Below are 18,541 nucleotides of genomic sequence, written 5' to 3' on the forward strand. Positions count from 1 at the left end.
TATTGTTCTACTCTGCTAATATATATATATAATATTCTCTGCTAATACCCAACGCCCTTCCCCTCTTGCTTGTTGAATAAGGCTCATCAGCCAACGGTCAAACATTCCCGAAAGGAGCCACAACCTTAGCTGAACTGCCGCTAGGGGCGCTGGAGAACAACCACGCGAGCCAAAGGAGCCGAGCGCGGCGATTGGGCCAGAGCCGCGCGGGCTTGGAGGGCAGGGCGAGGAGGCCCCACGTGACAGACCCGCACCGTCCGGCTCTTGCCCCACAGCCGGCGCCGAGCCGTTCCCCCAAAGGCGGGGCAGCCCCGGTGCGCTCACGTGGGGCTGGATGCGGTGACGTCATCCGCGCTCCCTTCCCTGGGAGGCGCGCGGGGGGAGCTGCCGGGGTGAATGGGCGCGCGCCGAGGAGGAGCGCTTGCAGAAGAGGCAACTTTTGCATCGCGCGCTTGGCGGCGCCGGTTCCGCTCTCCGCCGCTTCCAGTCCGAGCCGGCAGCAGCAGCAGCAGCAGCAGCTTCCATGGGGTGAGTCCTGCCAGAACTTCGGCTTGTCTTTGCCTCATCATTGCACCCCCCCCCTTTCACCCCATAACCGACTTTCTCCACTCCCCTCTCCCCATCTGGGTCTTGCAACCCATCCTCTGCTTTTGTTGTGCTCAGCCCGCCTATCCGTGGCAACTCAGGGTGCACTTGGGAAGACGATGAATGGCAGCATTGTCTCGGCTGGCCTCGGAGCAGATGGGGGTGGAGATGGGATAGGAGGAAGCCAAGGGAATGAAGCTGCCCAAGGCGGATTCCTGCGCCTGCGGTCAAAGCAAGGCGGCTGGCGTACGTGTGTATGCACAGGCGGACCCGTGTCGCTTTGAAGGGATGGGGAGGGGTTTTTCCTTTTCGCCCTCTTCTTGTCCCCGAGTTTGGAAGGGCGTGCGACAGGCTGGGTTGGCCGGAGGAGAGTTTGGCTGGAAGAAGCGTTGGGGCCCCATTGTTCTCCTTAGGCTCCGGATCAGTCCGTCGGGTTTCTGTGGTGCAACCTGGAGGAGGCCTCTTCTTATTGCCAGCACGAGAAAAGGAAAGTTGCTCCGGGAAAGGAGAGCGCGAGCCGTTGGTTTGGCTTCCTGGGATAAGGGAGTGGCTGAATCAGTCGCTCTTTCCCCCTTAACCGCATCTCTCTTCTCAGGCTGCATTTTCCTTCCATCTGAAGGACAGGGATCTTCCTTCTCACCCCCCCACCCCGTAAGCCACACTTTATAGATTACTTTGCTGAGACCTGGAGCTTTGGAAAGTTGACAGCTGAGGGAGTCAGACCTACTTGGCTGGCTGCAAGAGCAACAGATAGAGCATTCTCTGGGCATGCCTCCTCTGCCAGGGTAACCCCCAAACCAGGGTGTGTGTGTGTGTGTGTTGAGAAAGATGCCACAAAGGCGGCGGGGGGGGGGGTCTGTTGTGAGCGAGGGTATACTTGTCCACCCACCCCAGGTCAGTTCAGTTATCCTTTTGAGTTATCTATGCTTGAATGCCCAGCATTGTCGGTGAGCATGTTGAGCCTCTGTAATTGCACATAAACTACTCTGCCGGCTCATAATGGCAGAGCTGCGCCAGCTGCATTGGCTCCCAGTAGAGTTCCGAATCATCTTCAAGGTGTTGGTGCTGACCTTTAAGGCCTTACGCGGCCTGGGACCTTCGTATCTTCGGGACCGCATCGCCCCACATGTCCCTATACGGCCTCTTCGCTCTGCGGAGGCCAATCTACTGGTGGTCCCTGGCCCCTCGATGATACGGCTGGCCTCCACACGGTCCAGGGCTTTTACAGCTCTGGCCCCAGCCTGGTGGAACACTCTCCCACCAGCTGTCCGGGCCCTGCGGGACCTTACTGAATTCCGCAGGGCCTGTAAGACGGAGTTGTTCCGCCAGGCCTTTGGAGGATCCAGCCGTTGATGGTGCCCCCCCCCCCCCCATGGCCTTTACATCAGTGCCTTTGCCATCTGGGGTTTGCTGATCTTCCCCCTGAAAGAGGGTTTGGAAATGGATCTGTCGGACGCCATTGCGTGTTAGTTTTAATCTTTCTACTAGTTTTTATTTTACTGCTGCTTTTAATGGTTTTAGTTATTTTACTTGTATACGTGCATTTTTATCTGTATATGTGCATTGTATTGTACACCGCCCAGAGCCCTACGGGGATGGGGCGGTATAATAAATCGAAATAAATAAATAAATAATAACACCTTACTCTCTTGGCAGTATAAACACCTCTCTTCAGTTTTGCTTACTTTAGTGAAGGATGCACCGCTGTGTGTCATGTTCAGGCCCTGAACAAAATAGATGGATCTTTTAGAAAAGGAGACGAACAAAAGGAAACACAGCCATCAAGGACAGGAGCAGAGAAGCAATCGTTTTGATTATCTAGTGACTCTTGTACTAGATTCAATCTCGGATTAAGAGTTATCTGAAGGGATTTATCACTAGAAACTCTGTTGTCGGCCTGCTTCTGGCAACTGAGACTTTCGTTGCTATTCTGAGCTCCTTGTAGGAAAGGCGGGATAAAAGTTAATCAAATGTATGGAATAAATAAAATTAATTCCGGGTTGTTGAAATTGTGTTGGGTTTAACTGTACGTTGTTTTTTTTTAATCTTGTTAGCTTCCTTGAATCTGGACAATGCGGGATATAAATATTCTTAAATAAATAAATTTGTACTCTCATTTATCTTATGTTTGACAGCATATAGTAGCTCTTTTAAAGTGTAATAGAGCTGTGTTAAGCCAGTAGCTGGAGTGGAGACTTTATAGGAACTTCTGTTAGCACCTCCTGAAATTCCATGGAAGGAGGGTGATATAAAAATGCTGCAATAATAAGTAATTAGGGGAGATGACTTGCCTAGATTTGCTGTCAAGTTGACTTGCCTAGATTTGCTATCAAGTTACAAAGTGACTTGCCTAGATTTGCTATCAAGTTGATGTAACTGCTTTACAGCATTGACCTGGATGGCCCGGGCTAGCCCGATCCATCAGATCTCAGAAGCTAAGCAGGGTTGGCCCTGATTAGTATCTGGATGGGAGACCAAGTAAGTCCACAATCACTACACAGAGACCGGCAGTGGCAAACCGGCTCTGATAATCTCTTCCCTTACAAACCCTATGAGATCACTGTAAGTTGTCTGAGACTTGATAGTTCTTCTCATCACCATCCTCTGCCTAAACTGTGTGATTCATGCACATACTTGTCATGTTCATGCTGAATGGTTTAGTTTGCATCTAAAAAAGAATTAGCTAGTTTCATGCGGAATTGATCATATGGTGAATCCAGAGTGTACATCTCATGTAGTGTACAACAGATTTTGCATCTTCATTTACCGGTAGTTTGTCAGCTAAATCAGACTGCAGATCATACTTGACCAGGCCTGTCTGTGTTATTGTCAAATATGTTTCCTTTACAGATATCTCAACACTTGGTTAATTCGTGTGTCCAAAGTTGAAAGCAGAACTGAACTCAGGTTCTGTCAGCTGCAGCTGTTCACTGCTGGCAAAAGCAGAGATAAAGCTCAGCAAAGAAAACTTAGGCTCATTCCGCACATGCAGAATAATGCACTTTCAAACTGCTTTCAGTGCTCTTTGAAGCTTCGGAATAGCAAAATCCACTTGCAAACAGTTGTGAAAGTGGTTTGAAAATGCATTATTTTGTGTGTGCGGAAGGGCCATAGAATATAGAACAGAATCATAGAGTTGGAAGATACCCCAAGGGCCATCAAGTCCAACCCCCTGCCATGCAGGAACAGACAAAGCTCTCCTGACAGATGGCCATCCAGTCTCTGTTTAAAAACCTCCAAAGAAGGAGACTCCACCACACTCCGAGGCAGTGCATTCCACTGTCAAACAGCCCTGACAGTCAGGAAGTTTTTCCTGATGTTTGGGTGGAATCTCTTTTCCTTCACCTTGAACCCATTACTCCGTGTCCTAGTTTCTGGAGCTGCAGAAAACAAACTTGCTCCCTCACCAACTTAATTTCAAGATCCAAAAGAACAAGTATCCTTGGCTGGATGGCTGTTGACCATCATATCTCTCTGTATTTTGGTACTGAGCCCGATTTGCCATTTCACAGTTGGCAAATGTACCAGGTTAAAGTATCTTGGAGGCCAGAGAGAAAGCAGTCAGAGGGATATTGTTAATGGAACAAGATTTCTAGTCGTTCATCTTGGAGCACATGCATGGGCCATATTAGCTAGGATACCTCTTATTTAAAAGGCTGGCTTGTTTTCTCCCTGTTTTTCTTTTCCAGCTGCTGTGGTGAATTACTTCTTAAACTATTGGGGTTGTTCAATACAGAAGCTCTTTTCTGAATGGAATAATTTTAAAGAAGGCTAAACTTTTATATCAGTAAATGAGAACCGTGCAGTATTTTCAAGGAAATATTTGCTGATGGTGTGCATGCTTGTGGGGATTTATAGTACATGTTAGGTCATTTTAAAATAATCTAAGGGGTGTGTGTGCAAAGATTACAATCTATGCTGCCTTGCAGGAGTTGCTTTGGACACTAACAAAGATATCTTGCCTACTTCAGAAAGAAACTTAATCATGTTGCCTGCTAAGGAATGTAAATATGGCTGGAATTAGTTCTAGATTTGTTTGTTTGGCTCTTTTGGTATATATTTGTACAGGCATATGAGTGACTCCACAGTCAAAGTGAAACCTCTGGTTCTTTAGGATGACTAACTGCACTGGAGGAGACAGAATCTGATATTTGATTGGTATATAGCGTCTTGCTTTTTCACACCCAGAGTGTATCTTTTGGAATGACACCAGGGATCTTTGCCTGCCTGACAGGTGTGTGCAACAGTGTGATTGTTTGATTTGTTAAATCAGAACATGCTTATTTTGGGCAGCACTGATACTGAAAATGTCTGGGGTATTACAGTGCCAGTTGTTCGGGCATGTTTTCCCCCCAGGCTTTGTGGGGGGGGGGGATTCCTCTCAGAGAAACATCTGCTTTTTGGGTGATAAGACTGAACAATTGGTCTTAAGAGATGAAGTGCCCAAATTACTTTCCTAGGCTTTGACCCCCTCTTCCACATCTGTTTAGATCAGGGGTCTTCAAACTATGGCCCTCCAGATGTTCATAGACTACAATTCCCATGAGCCCTACCACTTGGCCATGCTGGCAGGGGCTGATGGGAATTGTAGTCCATGAACATCTGGAGGGCCATAGTTTGAAGACCCCTGGTTTAGATCAACATCTCAGAACTAAATCCCTTGGTGTCGCAGAGATCTGCATGTTCCAGATGGGTAGTGATGTTTTAAGTCCACTGCAGGAACACAAAGAAGGGTCTTGTGACACCTAGAAGGTTCAGATTTATTATGGAAAAAGCTTCCATAGACTGGACCCCATTTCCGTCCCATGTGATCTGTGCCTGCTAGGCCACGGAAGCATGTGCTGTAGCAACTCTGCCTAGAAATCTGCAGGGTACTTTCTTTTAAAAAGTGCTGACCTTAAGGGTGCATAGATAAGCTTGGAAATGGCACATCTGGTCACTTTAGGTTTACTGCACTAGACAGTTTAGGATTCGCTAGTTTCTCTTTCTTGCTACTGTTTATGTGGGTGTTCTGTTTAGTTATTAAAGTTCTTTTCTTTTAAAGATCCCTGTTGTGATCTGCCTGTTCTCGACCTACACCTACGTGCCTAGTTGCTTTGCAGTGCAGGAATACTGAGCTGGAAGGACAGGTTGGCTTAAGAGCTGGGAGGTTTGTCCACATTCTGACTTACGCATACCTCACTGCTAAGTAAACCAGGGAATTGGAGGGGCAGGAGGAAGGAATGAACTCTGTAGGACAGCAGGCTCTTCATGGAGGCCTTCCTAACTTTGGGTGGAGGATGGGGAAGAAAGGATTTCTTTAAAGACATTTGGACACTCCTGCGCACACATATCAAGCCCTGTTGGTCACATAGAACTTCATCTCAGGATCTATTTTCACACAGTGCATCATGTTAAGAACATAAGAACGAGCCTGCTGGATCAGACCAGAGTCCATCTAGTCCAACACTCTGCTACTCGCAGTGGCCCACCATTGGGAGTTCACATGCAGGATATGAAAGCAATGTTCCTTTGAGCCTGTTGCTTGGCATGGAGACTTCTCACAGCTTGAGGGAACTACATGATGAGTAGATGCATGGGACTGGTTCACACCTGTACAACCTACACTAATGACTTGCGTTGTGAAGGAACATCAAAGACGGAACCTTCATCAAACAGTGTTTTTCAGTGAAGTTGGTTTGTACGTTGAGTAGTCAAGGACATGGGTTTGGTGCAAAAAAATTGGCTCATGACAAAATGACTCTAGAACCTCATAGCAAGCTGTGACTTCCTGTGTAGAGCATGAACATTGGAGGGTGTGTCTGTACCTAGTTAGGACAAGGTGTTGAAGAAGAGGCTGACCTTCTATGCAGGCATTGAAGGGTCAAAAAGAACTTGCAGCAGTGGTATTTTTTATTGTGTTGTCACATTTTGGTTGAGCCTGTGAGTATTTTTGGAATTCTGAAAACCTAAAGTGGGTACCACCACTCAATAGCTGCCATGAGAACTGGGTCTAGTCATCACATATTAGGAGCTTCCAAGTCAAATGTTTTCCTATGATTAAAAATAGCTGCTTATGTGTAGGGGTAACCATGCAGAGAGAGAGAGAGAGGTGATATCTCATGGAATCTTTTGAAGTGCTTGCTGCTCCAAAGAGATGGAGGAAATCCAATAGTAACACTTTGCTTTGGGATGAAAACATTGGGAAAGAAAGAATTGGATGTCAGGAAACACAACTGCGGTCACTGTGTTGCTCCGAGGCACCACAGTGGGTATTAGTTCTAAATTAAACAACAATAACAACAAAACTTTGCGTTCTTGTATGTACTAAGTCAGTAGGTTGAGTGGAAACTTAGAGGAGTAATATATAAAAGGCTTGTTTCAGAGTACAAGAGTGACAGAAAAAATAATTGTAATTGGTTATGGGGAAATCTGCCCTCACATGGATGTCCTGGGCTAGCCAGATCTTGGCAGCTGAGCAGGGTTAGCCTTGATTAGATCTTGGATGGTAGACCACCAAGGAAGTCCAAGATTGCTTGGCAAAGGTAATGGCAGACCACGTCTGTTTGTTGCTTGTCTTGAAAACCCTATGGGGTAATGTAAATTGGCTATAAGTTGATGGTAGTTTCCTCTACCACTACCACCACGGGGAAATCCTTGTATATAAGAGAAAAGGGTCAATGGCTGACACATAATGTTGAAGCCTTCAGACACTCCAGTGAAGCAGCAGACTTTTGTGTGGAGAACTTTGCTGCTGCTCTTGTTTGACTGGAGGGTGCCGGGCTGAGGTCTCTGACAAGGGAAGATATTCGGGTTGGCAGCAGCACAGTTACTATCAGGGAAAGCGAGTGCCGGTGGGTAATTGATGGCGCAGCCCTGGCTGTCAGCAGAATTTATACTCCTCAGATAAAGAAACTGGGTTAGTGGCTCAGAAGGAATGTGTTATCATTTAATGAACTAAAAAGAGAAGCGGTGTCGGGAGGGAGAGTAAGATCTGTCGAGGAATTCCTGTTCTAACCTTTGCAGAGGGATAGCCAAGTCCTGTTTGTATACTGGGCGAAGTGGCTTGTCGGAGGAAGCATCTGCAGCTGTATTGGGTAGAAGGGTAGATGTTGGTGTGCTGAGTTAATACTGGAAGCAAATTTACTCCAGTACACTCAGTGCTTCCTATAATAAAGCAGATTTTGTAATGCTTCCAATAGTCAGGTTTGTACAGTTTTCCTGTTGCTGTTGCGGCTACTGACTTGATACAGTGGCAATAGGGCTTCTGCACAGTAATTTCCCTTGGGAGTTTTTTTTGTAAAACACAGGCCCCTTCCGCACACGCAAAATAATGCGTTTTCAAACCACTTTCACAACTGTTTGCAAGTGGATTTTGCCATTCCGCACAGCTTCAAAGAGCATTGAAAGCAGTTTGAAAGTGCATTATTCTGCATGTGCGGAATGAGCCACAGAGTTTCAAAAGCTTTGTATTGATACACCATTGCATTAAAATATGCATCAGGTTTTCTTAGTTTCCTGTTTGCATTTAAGTCACTTCCACACGTACTTTCAGTGTACCTTCTGTATACTTTAGTGATCATTTGCAAGTGGATTTTGCCATCTCACGCAGTAAAATCCAATTGCAAAGTGCATTGTCAGTGGATTCAAAGTGTGTTCAGTATGTGGGAGAGTTCTGTTTAAAAAAGCCTATAGCCCATTTCATTGTGGACCTCAGAAAACATTGTGGACCTCCGGGAAACAACATATCTCTATAATAAATGGTCTTGAAATTTTTTTTCCAGACAAAATATGGGAACTCCAGAGAACCTGATTCATATTTTAGTACAAGAGTGTATCAGTGTAACACTATTAAATTGCCAATTAAAAGAAACCAAAACTCTTGCAGTAGGGAGAGGAAATGGCTACTGTGGAGGAAATGGCTGCTGTACAGGACCAGGAAAGTCTACTTTCTTCCCACATGGCAGCCACCCAAGCTTTGGTGCAATCTTTGCCAAAAATTTGGACCAAAGCAGGTTGCAGAAAGATTGGACAGAAATGAGGCAAACAAATGTACCTCGATTCTGTGGAAAAGCAGGAAAATAACCTGTGTGGAAACACACTTGATAGATATGTCTGTGAAAATGACCCAGTGAGTGATTGCACCAGGAAATGTACCCAGTGTTGTTGTGGGTTCAAATCTCTTATTCCTCATGTGTGTTTTGGCTTCTTACTCTCAGAATACTAGAACTTGAGGGCAACCAGTGAAGTTGATGGGCAGTAGATTCAGGAAGTACTTATTTACACAAGTGTGTAAAATGTGGAATTTGCTGCCAGAGGATGTGGTTTCAGCCACAGTCGTACAGTTTTAAAAGGGGCTTAGACAGTTTCATGGAGAATAGGCCCGTCAGTGGCTATTAGCCATGGTGCCTAAAGGGAACTCTACCTTGAGAGGCAGTAAATCTCTGAATCCCTGTGCCAGGAAGCAGCACCAGAGTCCTCTATGCCCTGTTGTTGGCCCTCCAGAATAACTTGTTGGCCATTGTATGAGACAAGATACTGAAACAGATGGTCTGATCCAGCAGAGCTCTTATATTCTCAGTAACTGGAGGAACGCAATGGCTATGAAGCCCCCAATTAACATCCTAACTTCTTCTATGAGGTAGCTTTAGGTAAACATTACATAAACTCCAGCTCCCCCCTCAACAAAATACGGGCAGCTGCTGAGGTAATGCCTTACACTATTTTAATTCCAAGTGGATAGCCGTATTGTTCCATAGTAGCAGAAATCCGGTGGCAACTTAAAGACTGACAAAATTTAATACTTTCCACTTACTTCATCAGATGTGTTGGAGTGTGAATCTATAATGTTGATTTATATATATACAACAGAAAGGTTTCTTGTGTAGGGGAGGTGTTACAAGGATTGTAGTTCAAAACCAGTTTCAATCCAAAGGATAATTGGTTCACTCAGACACCCCCCTCGACTGTTGCTAGTGGATGATGAAGAAGAAGAGTTTGGATTTATATCCCCCCTTTCTCTCCTGTAGAGACTCAAAGGGGCTTACAATCTCCTTGCCCTTCCCCCCTCACAACAAACACCCTGTGAGGTAGGTGGGGCTGAGAGAGCTCTGAGAAGCTGTGACTAGCCCAAGGTCACCCCGCTGTCGTGTGTGGGAGTGTACAGGCTAATCTGAATTCCCCAGATAAGCCTCCACAGCTCAGGTGGCAGAGCGGAGAATCAAACCCGATGAAATGAAACAAGTAGATCCAGTAGGCAGTTACAGATGTCACAGAACTTCATTGCATCAGTGATATCACTATTAACCTCGTACTATATTTGCTCATCTAATTTCATCCTTCGCTAGGTTTTGCATTTCACCGAGCTAACAACAGTGGGGAGGATTTTACACCTACTCTGGGAACTGATTAATCTGACCTGTGTTTACATAACATCTTTCCCTCTACTTCTGTTGTGTTTATAAATTGGCCTGGTGGATATACACTTCATGTATCTCATGGAGTGCATTCTGTCACATGGAAATTTATAGTGGATTAAATTATCTGTAAGGGCTGTTGGACTACTGTTTTATTTTACTGAGGTTATCTGTGCAAAGCTCTTTAAACACTAAAAAAGAAGTGCTTCATGTAAACGCCAAGTTGTTGTTTCCTCTTGTTCTTATTGTCATCTGAGAAATGAAACTACAATGCGTGGGATACATTAGCAGTTGTTTGGGAGTGAAAAATCTTATGTGGCAACTTGAACAAGATGAAGAACGTGCCCATGTATCACTAAGTAGCTTTTGGCTGGATATTTTGGAATGGGGAGCTTAGTTGAGTACGTTTTCAAAAGTTGTGGCTTGGCGCTGGAACTCTGAGCTGGAATTACTGGACCCCTCTAACCCTGTGGCAGTACTGGCAATTCAGCAAATGCCATTTATGCCACCATAAAGGAGCAGCAGTGGCGTAGGAGGTTAAGAGCTCGTGTATCTAATCTGGAGGAACTGGGTTTAATTCCCCGCTCTGCCGCCTGAGCTGTGGAGGCTTACCTGGGGAATTCAGATTCGCCTGTGCACTCCCACACACGCCAGCTGGGTGACCTTGGGCTAGTCACAGCTTCTCAGAGCTCTCTCAGCCCCACCTACCTCACAGGGTGTTTGTTGTGAGGGGGGAAGGGCAAGGAGATTGTAAACGCCTTTGAGTCTCCTGCAGGAGAGAAAGGGGGGATATAAATCCAAACTCTTCTTCTTCATCATCTTGAGGAGCATTTTATTGACTTCAAGTATATCTTGTCTTTTTCCCCAGTGGGGATCCAAAGAAGCTTATATCATTGTGGAACTGGTTCAGAGTCAGCGAGGGAGCTCCCATAGCAGGGTTTTAAATCTCGGTCTCTTAGATCCTAGTCTGGTACCCTAACCACTACACAGTAAGTTGTGGTGGGTTTTCCAGGCTGTGTGGCCGTGGTCTGGTGGATCTTGTTCCTAACATTTCGCCTGCATCTGTGGCTGGCATCTTCACAGGTGTATCACAGAGAGAAGTCTGTTACACACTGTCTCTGGTGAGAAAGGAATGTTTAGTGGGGTAAATATTGTCCATTGTAGACATTCCCTTCTCACTAGACGCAGTGTGTAACGGACTTCTCTCTGTGATACACCTCTGAAAATGCCAGCCACAGATGCAGGCGAAACGTTAGGAACAAGATCCACCAGACCACAGCCACACAGCCCGGAAAACCCACCACAACCAGTTGAATCCAGTCGTGAAAGCCTTCGATAATACACTACACAACAGTTTTGCAGGTCCAGTGGTTGGACAGATTCGCTTTGTTCCTGGTCTTCTTTCAGAGCATTTGGATGATAGCCCTTTAAAGATAATCCTAGCATATGTGTCTCTCATAATTATGCTTCCACATTTGAAGGACGTTTGTGTGGTTCTTGTACTGGAACAGCTGGAAAGAATTCCATGAAGGCCATTAGTCTATGCAGATTGGTTAAAAACCCTTGTTTGTCTGCTGCTTAAATCAATGGGAGTACAAAAAAATGAGCTACTAGCTGGGGAGCTTAAGACTTGTTTGTTTCAGATGGTGATTAAATAAAAAGTGGGTGCCAAGAGCATGTTTTGCTAAACATATAGAGCCAAATACTACCCATCTGCTGTTGCGCTCAAGGGAGAAATGAGATGGGGTGGTGATGGTTGAAGCCAGCCTCCGACTTGCCCTCCTAAAAAGTCATTGTGGAATATTCTATTATAGCTACTTCATATTATAGTTCCTTCATAAAAGGCCCCTCTTCAAGCTTTGTATGTCTCTTGTGCATGGGAGGCAGTTCCATGTAGCAGTGTGTTAAATCTGTACATTGCATATCTGTTCTGCGCACACATTTATTTAACCCACACGCATGTGGTCCAGCTTTCCCTTGTGCCACACTCATGAAGTGACACTTTGGTCTATCATAGTAAGTATTGTCTACTCCAGGGGTCTGCAACCTGCGGCTCTCCAGATGTTCGTGGCCATGCTGGTAGGGGCTGATGGGATTTGTAGTCCATGAACATCTGGAGAGCTGCAGGTTGCAGACCTGGGTCTACTCTGACTGGAAGTGACTCTTCTGGGTCTCAGATAGGGGCCCCCTCCATTGCCGGCTGGCGACTCAAAGATCAGCAGGAGAAGTAAAGAAGAGGAGGAGTTTGGATTTATATCCCACCTTTCTCTTCTGCAAGGAGACTCAAGGTGGCTACAAGCTCCTTTCCCTTCCTCTCCCCACAACAGACACCTTGTGAGGTAGGTGGGGCTGAGAGAGTTCTGAAGAACTGTGACTAGCCCAAGGTCACCCAGCAGGAACGTAGGAGTGTGGAAACACATCTGGTTCACCAGATAAGCCTCTGCCACTCAGGTGGAGGAGTGGTGAATCAAACCCGGTTCTCCAAATTAGAGTCCACCTGCTCTTAACTATTACACCATGACTATTACACCATGCTGGCTCCTCAGAAAATGGGTCTATATGTTCACCAGAAGTGCTATCATGGCACTGGGGGAGGGGCAACACTGTAAAATCCTTTTTAATATATATATATTTAATATATATATATTTGATATTTTGGATTATTACAGATTTATATTATACATCTTGTATTTCATCCTCCATATCCTTTTATCCCTTTTTTCTCCCTCCCCCCTCTTCTTTTCTTCTTTAGATGTGCAGCAGCAGGTCCATTCTTTTCAATCTTCTTATCCAATTTTCTTCTGTAATTCCAATTTCGTTTAACCAGTCTTTGAATTCCATCCAGATCCACTTCATGTCTTTTTGTTTTTCTTGCCATATTTGGTTTCTTGACATTATGTCAAAAATTTCTAATTGTATTTGCTCCCATATATATTCCAACCATTTCTGCATTGTCCAGATTTTTTTGTCCTTCCACCCCAATGCTATTACTGCATTGGCCGCTCTGACTCTGTAGAATCCTAAAACATCCCTCCCTCTACATCTTGATGCCACAGCTGGTTTTTGCTGGAAGTGATGTCACTGTCTCCACCTGCCATATTCTGCCAAGGGTGGTTTGGCATCCCTATTCATATCACCTGCTTCTTGATGCTTTTTTTATGAATTGGAGATATTGGGGATTGAACCCGGGACCTTCCTCATGTAAATCTGATGCTGTACTATCGAGCCACAGTCCCTTAATGTTTTCAGACCATCCTTAATAAGTGACTTTTATACTCCGAGAGCTGGACTTTGGTACGGTCGATCCATGTATTTTAAAAGGAGGCCACTTAGCAAACTAACTTTTTAAAAAATGATGCAGAGGACCAAAAGATTGATCTGAGCTGAGAACATTTGTAAGCTTGCATATTTATATTTTTTTCCTTTCCTTTTGCCTCTGAAGCAGGAAACTGCTCCTACTTTATTAAATTGTCCAGCTGACATAATGATCTCTTAATATTGATTTTTTTTAAAGCGTCTTTAAGTCTGCGGAAATACCTACAAATGAATTGCTGTAACCCCTTCTGTGTTTTTACAGTTCAGGATTATTTAATTTTCTTCAGCAAATATGCATTTGCCCTAGTTTGGCTCAGCTTAATGCACTGATCTCTTCTCTGTTGATGCCCATAGGATTTTACTGTTTAAGAACATCTCTAATGCTTATAGAGGGATTCATCCTTGGTTTTTTTTTTCACATGGGGCACCTTCTGTAGCTATAGGAAGGACCATGGGAATTATGATGAACTCATCCCCATCTTAATGTCTGTGGGAAGGTAACAAAAATATGTGCATATTTCTGAGTTTGGAAATCCAGTGTTTTTTCAGTTGGCTGTCAAAATTCATGGCATCATGATGACTAGGGTGTGTTTACATTCGAGAAGAAGAAGAAGAAGAAGAGTTTGGATTTATATCCCTCTTTTTCTTCTGTAAGGGGATTCAAGGTTGCTTACAAGCTCCTTTCCCTTCCTCTCCCCATAACAGACACCATGTGAGGTAGGTGGGACTGAGAAGGTTCTGAACCAACTAGGACTAGCCCAAGGTCACTCCACAGAAATGTAGGGAAACAAATCTAGTTCACCAGTTAAGAGTCTGCTGCTCACATGGAGGAGTGGGGAATCAAATCTAGTTCTCCAGATAAGAGTACACCTGCTCTTAACCATTACTACTCTCTCATTCCTGCCCTACTTAATTTCAGTTTTCCCCACCTCATATGACCAGCGGCTTAAAGATGTTGCTAGCTCAAGGTAGCCCTTCTCAGGTGGAGGAATGGGGAATCAAACTCAGTTCTCCAGATAAGAATCCACCTGCTCTTAACCACTATGCCACGGTTGCTTTTGTATTGCAAAGAGGCAGCACAGCAATTCATCCTGTGGCACCTGCCAGTGAAGGCTGAGTCGCCCAGTGTTAAGATTTGGCTATACAAGTGGATGGTGGCTTTGACATCCTTGCAAAACTTCCAAGTACAAGAGAAATAAATGGAACTCCTTAATTTATTTGGGACACAATACAGAGGTCCATTCAAAGATGTTTGCTGGGCTAAGAGTTGCTCCTCCCTGTCACTGTTGACTGCAGTCATTAAAAACTGAGCCTTTTCTATCTGCATGGTTCTGTTCCTTGGTCACACTAGTGTGACTGTGCTGATAGCTAGCTTAGATACCGATACTATAGGAGTGTTGGCAAGAAAAGAAGGAAGGCATTTATGTTATGATTTCACTTTGTGCTTTTGAAGAAAAGAGCTGCAGCAGAATGGAGAGGGAGGCTTAGAACCAGTGGTGGGATTCAAATAATTTCACAACCGGTTCCGGTGGTGGGTTTCAAATAATATAACAACTGGTTGTTTACAATCACCATTTTAACAACCAGTTCTGCCGAAGTGGTGCGAACCGGCTGAATCCCACCACTGCTTAGAACCCTGATGGAGGCTGCAGATGGAGAACATCTGCGGTGCTTTGGGGATAGAATCATAGAGTTGAAAGGGACCATCTAGGCCGATCATCTGCTCAATGCAGGATCAGGCTAAGGAACGCCCAATAACAGTTAATCCAGCCTCTGCTTGAAGACTGTCAGTGAAAGGGAGCTCACCATCTCCCCAGCCTGCCGATTCCACTGATAGTTTGGGTCTGTAGCAGACAGAGCATGATTTGAGTCCAGTAGCACTTGAAAGACCAACTCTATTTCCAGGGTTTAAACTTTCAAAAGCAAAAGCTTACACTCTGTAAATCTTATTGGTCTTCAAGGTGCTACTTAGTTCAAATGTTCTTCTTAAAATGCTTTGGTATCTGCTTTGTAGAAGGGCTACCTGCAATTTTCTAGGCTAATCTCCTGAATGCTATGAAAAACATGGGATAGATAGATATTTATATATAAAATAAAAAAATGGACATTAGCAGGAACTGCTAATTTAAATTTTGGCTATCTCTCAGAGGTCAGTAGAAGATGCTGGTGCTGGATCAATGGTAAAATTTCTGCTATTGGCAGTGCTTGGAAATCCTGCTGTGGTGTCTTCCTCAGGCTTTTCCTTTAAAGGTGGTGTCGAATGGCTTTTTGCTAAAAGGAATCTAACATAACCATAGAGGTTTCCTTACTAATGCAGAATCCATTGGCGTTTTTTTCCCCTGTCTTTGCTTTGTTAGTCTTCGTAGGGAGACTGGCGTACCCAGGCTTAAGTTGTTTGCTTCAAGCTTGTAGGGTGAAATTTTCATCAGCTATGTGAATGGTGTTTCACCGCTCTTCCCCTCCACAGAAGTTGCTGTAACAGAGTCAGTTTTCCTTTGGAGGAGAAACCATTGGAGTGTTGTGGCAGCTTTAAAGACGCCTCCATATCTTGTGACCTACGCTTAGTCCAACTTGGATCTTTCCTCCAACTTAGACGACTCCTCTGCTGACCACTTAAGTTGGAGGAATCCTTCAAACTTACTGGTGTAGATTTGTTTCTGCTGTCCCACCCTGGACTGGACAAAGGTAGATCCTGTCTGTATGCTCTGAGGTAGGGATAGAGAACTTATATTTATGCCTGTAGTTTCTCTCTGCCAGTATTTGGCGACTGTCAAACTGCAGAGCGTTCAATTGTTTCGGCTGACGTTCTAGGCCTAGTTAGACTTTTGAGGGTGGCTCTAATGAGTCACTCGTCTTGTCAGGTCTGTCAAGCTCAGAGTTCTGGTTCCGCAGCACATGAGTCATGATGACAAAACCGATTTTCTGGAGTGTGGAGAGATCCCAGAGACAGGTAGGGCTCTGTGTGCGTGTGTGTTTTCTGTGCCTTAAGCTTTGTTGGGCCATGCTGGATCACTGATTTTTGAACAAATGCTCTTGTGACGGGTGAAAGTATATTGCATGTCAGATAAGAAATGATGACTTGTGGAAGGCTACCGTGGATTGAATGCAACTGATAGGATTGAATGCAACTGATTTGTCTTCTCTTGTTCCCTCGCTCCCCGATGGAGTCAATTCATATTTAGATGCCAATAATGAAGTGGTAACAATAAGGGTAGTGATATATATTCAAGCATGAATCTTCCCAGAGATACTCAGCATTTCTAATATTAAGTAACTTTCAGTAACCACATTTTAAAGTATACAACAGTGAAGGCAGCACAAACACATATAATACAATTGCATTCATCATGTATCACACACTTGTATTCATTAGAGAGTCAAGATTGGCTTCATTAGCAGTGCATACCTAATAACACACCTGATTTGCGTCCATCTAATTTGTGTAACGGTGGTTGCGTTTGCTTCACATTTACAACATGTTGAAGCACGATTCACTGTTCCGTGCATGCGTAGGGTTTGCAAATTTGCCTTTATGGGTTCTCATATTGTATTGCACAGGTTGCCGTGGGTGTTTTGTCAAATCTGACAGCTTGTGAATTATGTAGGATACCTGCTACATCCACACCCTGTGACCTTTGATGTGCAGTTTGCTCTTTGGCAGAGAGCATTTTAATAGCCCATTACTCTGAGGATGGCAGCATTCTTCTCTAGTTGTATTGATCAGCCTTATATGGGTCTATATACAGGCCCCAATGAAGAAAAACAAGGTTTGGACAGGCCCCAATGACGTTTTGGAGGAGGAGTGGTCATCTGTGTGGTTGTACAACAGAGGACGGACCATGTCTCAGTGGCTGAACATCTGTTCGGCTCCAAAGACCTCCCAGCATCTCTAGTTAACAATCAGGTCATACAGGGGGCCCAAGCCTTTTTGAACCCGTGGGCACATTTCAAATTCTGACATAGCCTGGTGGGAGCACAAAATGGCCGCCTCAAATGGCTGCTGCAAGAGGCAGAGTGAGCCACAAAACGATTGCCATAGCTTAACTTCAGTAACAACAGTGTGGATCCTTGTGCTGTGGTGGCAGCTGCTGCCAAAACATATTCAAAAAATCTGCACAGCCAGTTGGAAACCTTGCTGGGCTAGAGCTCTACCTGGCTTCATCCACTTCCTAAGAACACTTGGTAGATGCTGGCAGGGGATGCTGGCACAATGCTGACAGGGGATGATGGGAACTGTAGTCCATAACATCTGGAGGGCCGCGAGTTTGACACCTATGTGTATCAGCAATTTCATGTGTATTCATGCCCTCCTTCATCAGGGCAGATGCCGCTGAACCAGTTGCCACCTTGTCATTCAGTGATGAAATCACTGAGTGGAAATCCTCCCCTCAAACCCCACACTTAGTGAAATATCCCCTCCCAACCCTCTTTTCAATAGACCAGGCAGAAACATCATCCCTGTGGCTGAAGTTTTAGGGATCTCCTGGATTTTGGTTCAGCATAAGCACAAAACCTTTATGTTTTTAACAAATATCTATATGCCTGCCTTTCTCCTGGGCGTCTTTGAGACCCCAGGTGAACTTCTGGGAGCGTTCAGAGTACCACTCAAAGAACATTGACTTCAGTCCAGCAACCTGTTCTTTCCTCTGGCCTGGCTTTCTATTTTCTGGTGGGTGGGTATACCAAGAACCCCCCACCCCTGAGACTCCACTCCAAGGTTTCCAGCGTGGTGTAGTGGTTAAGAACAGGTGGATTCTAATCTGGGGAACCAGGTTTGATTCCCCACTCTTCCACCTGAGTGGCAGAGGCTTATCTGGCGAACCAGATGTGTTTACGCGCTCCTACATTCCTCCTGGGCGACCTTGGGCTAGTCACAGTTCTCTCAGAACACCCTCAGCCCCGCCTACCTCACCAGGTATCTGTTGTGGGGAGAGGAAGAGAAAGGAGCTTGTAAGCCCCCTTGAGTCTCCTTACAGGAGAGAAAGGTGTGATATAAATCGAAACTCTTCTTCCTGTCAGCTGTGATATCTGCCATAGTAGGCGCACAAATGTGGAGGCCCTGTTCTAGGTAACCATTCCCAATTGATGAGAATTCTACAAGGGACAGAAGGTGACTGTTTTTCCATAACGTTCTGTTCTGCCGCCAGTGTTACATGGTGGTGCTGGAGAAAGTCATGAAAGGAGGAAGCCGCTACCATAGAAATGAATACCTGAGGCAGACTGGATTCTGCTGGGGAGTGAGGGAA

At 45.1% G+C, this 18,541-nt stretch overlaps 1 protein-coding gene across 3 annotated transcripts in view; it reads left to right on the forward strand.

Moving 5' to 3' along the window:
- Positions 1 to 242: 242 nt before the first annotated feature.
- Positions 243 to 18,541, forward strand: part of RAI14 (retinoic acid induced 14) — a 117,008-nt gene continuing 98,709 nt past the window's right edge. For 2 of the 3 annotated variants that reach the window (XM_048503380.1, XM_048503382.1), the window contains exon 1: positions 243 to 528. The gene's annotated coding sequence lies outside the window, so the exon portion shown is untranslated. The remainder of the gene's footprint in view (positions 529 to 18,541) is intronic. The other variant, XM_048503381.1, reaches the window with a different exon arrangement.

Source organism: Sphaerodactylus townsendi, linkage group LG07, assembly GCF_021028975.2.
Source record: "Sphaerodactylus townsendi isolate TG3544 linkage group LG07, MPM_Stown_v2.3, whole genome shotgun sequence".
Classification (NCBI taxonomy): domain Eukaryota; kingdom Metazoa; phylum Chordata; class Lepidosauria; order Squamata; family Sphaerodactylidae; genus Sphaerodactylus; species Sphaerodactylus townsendi.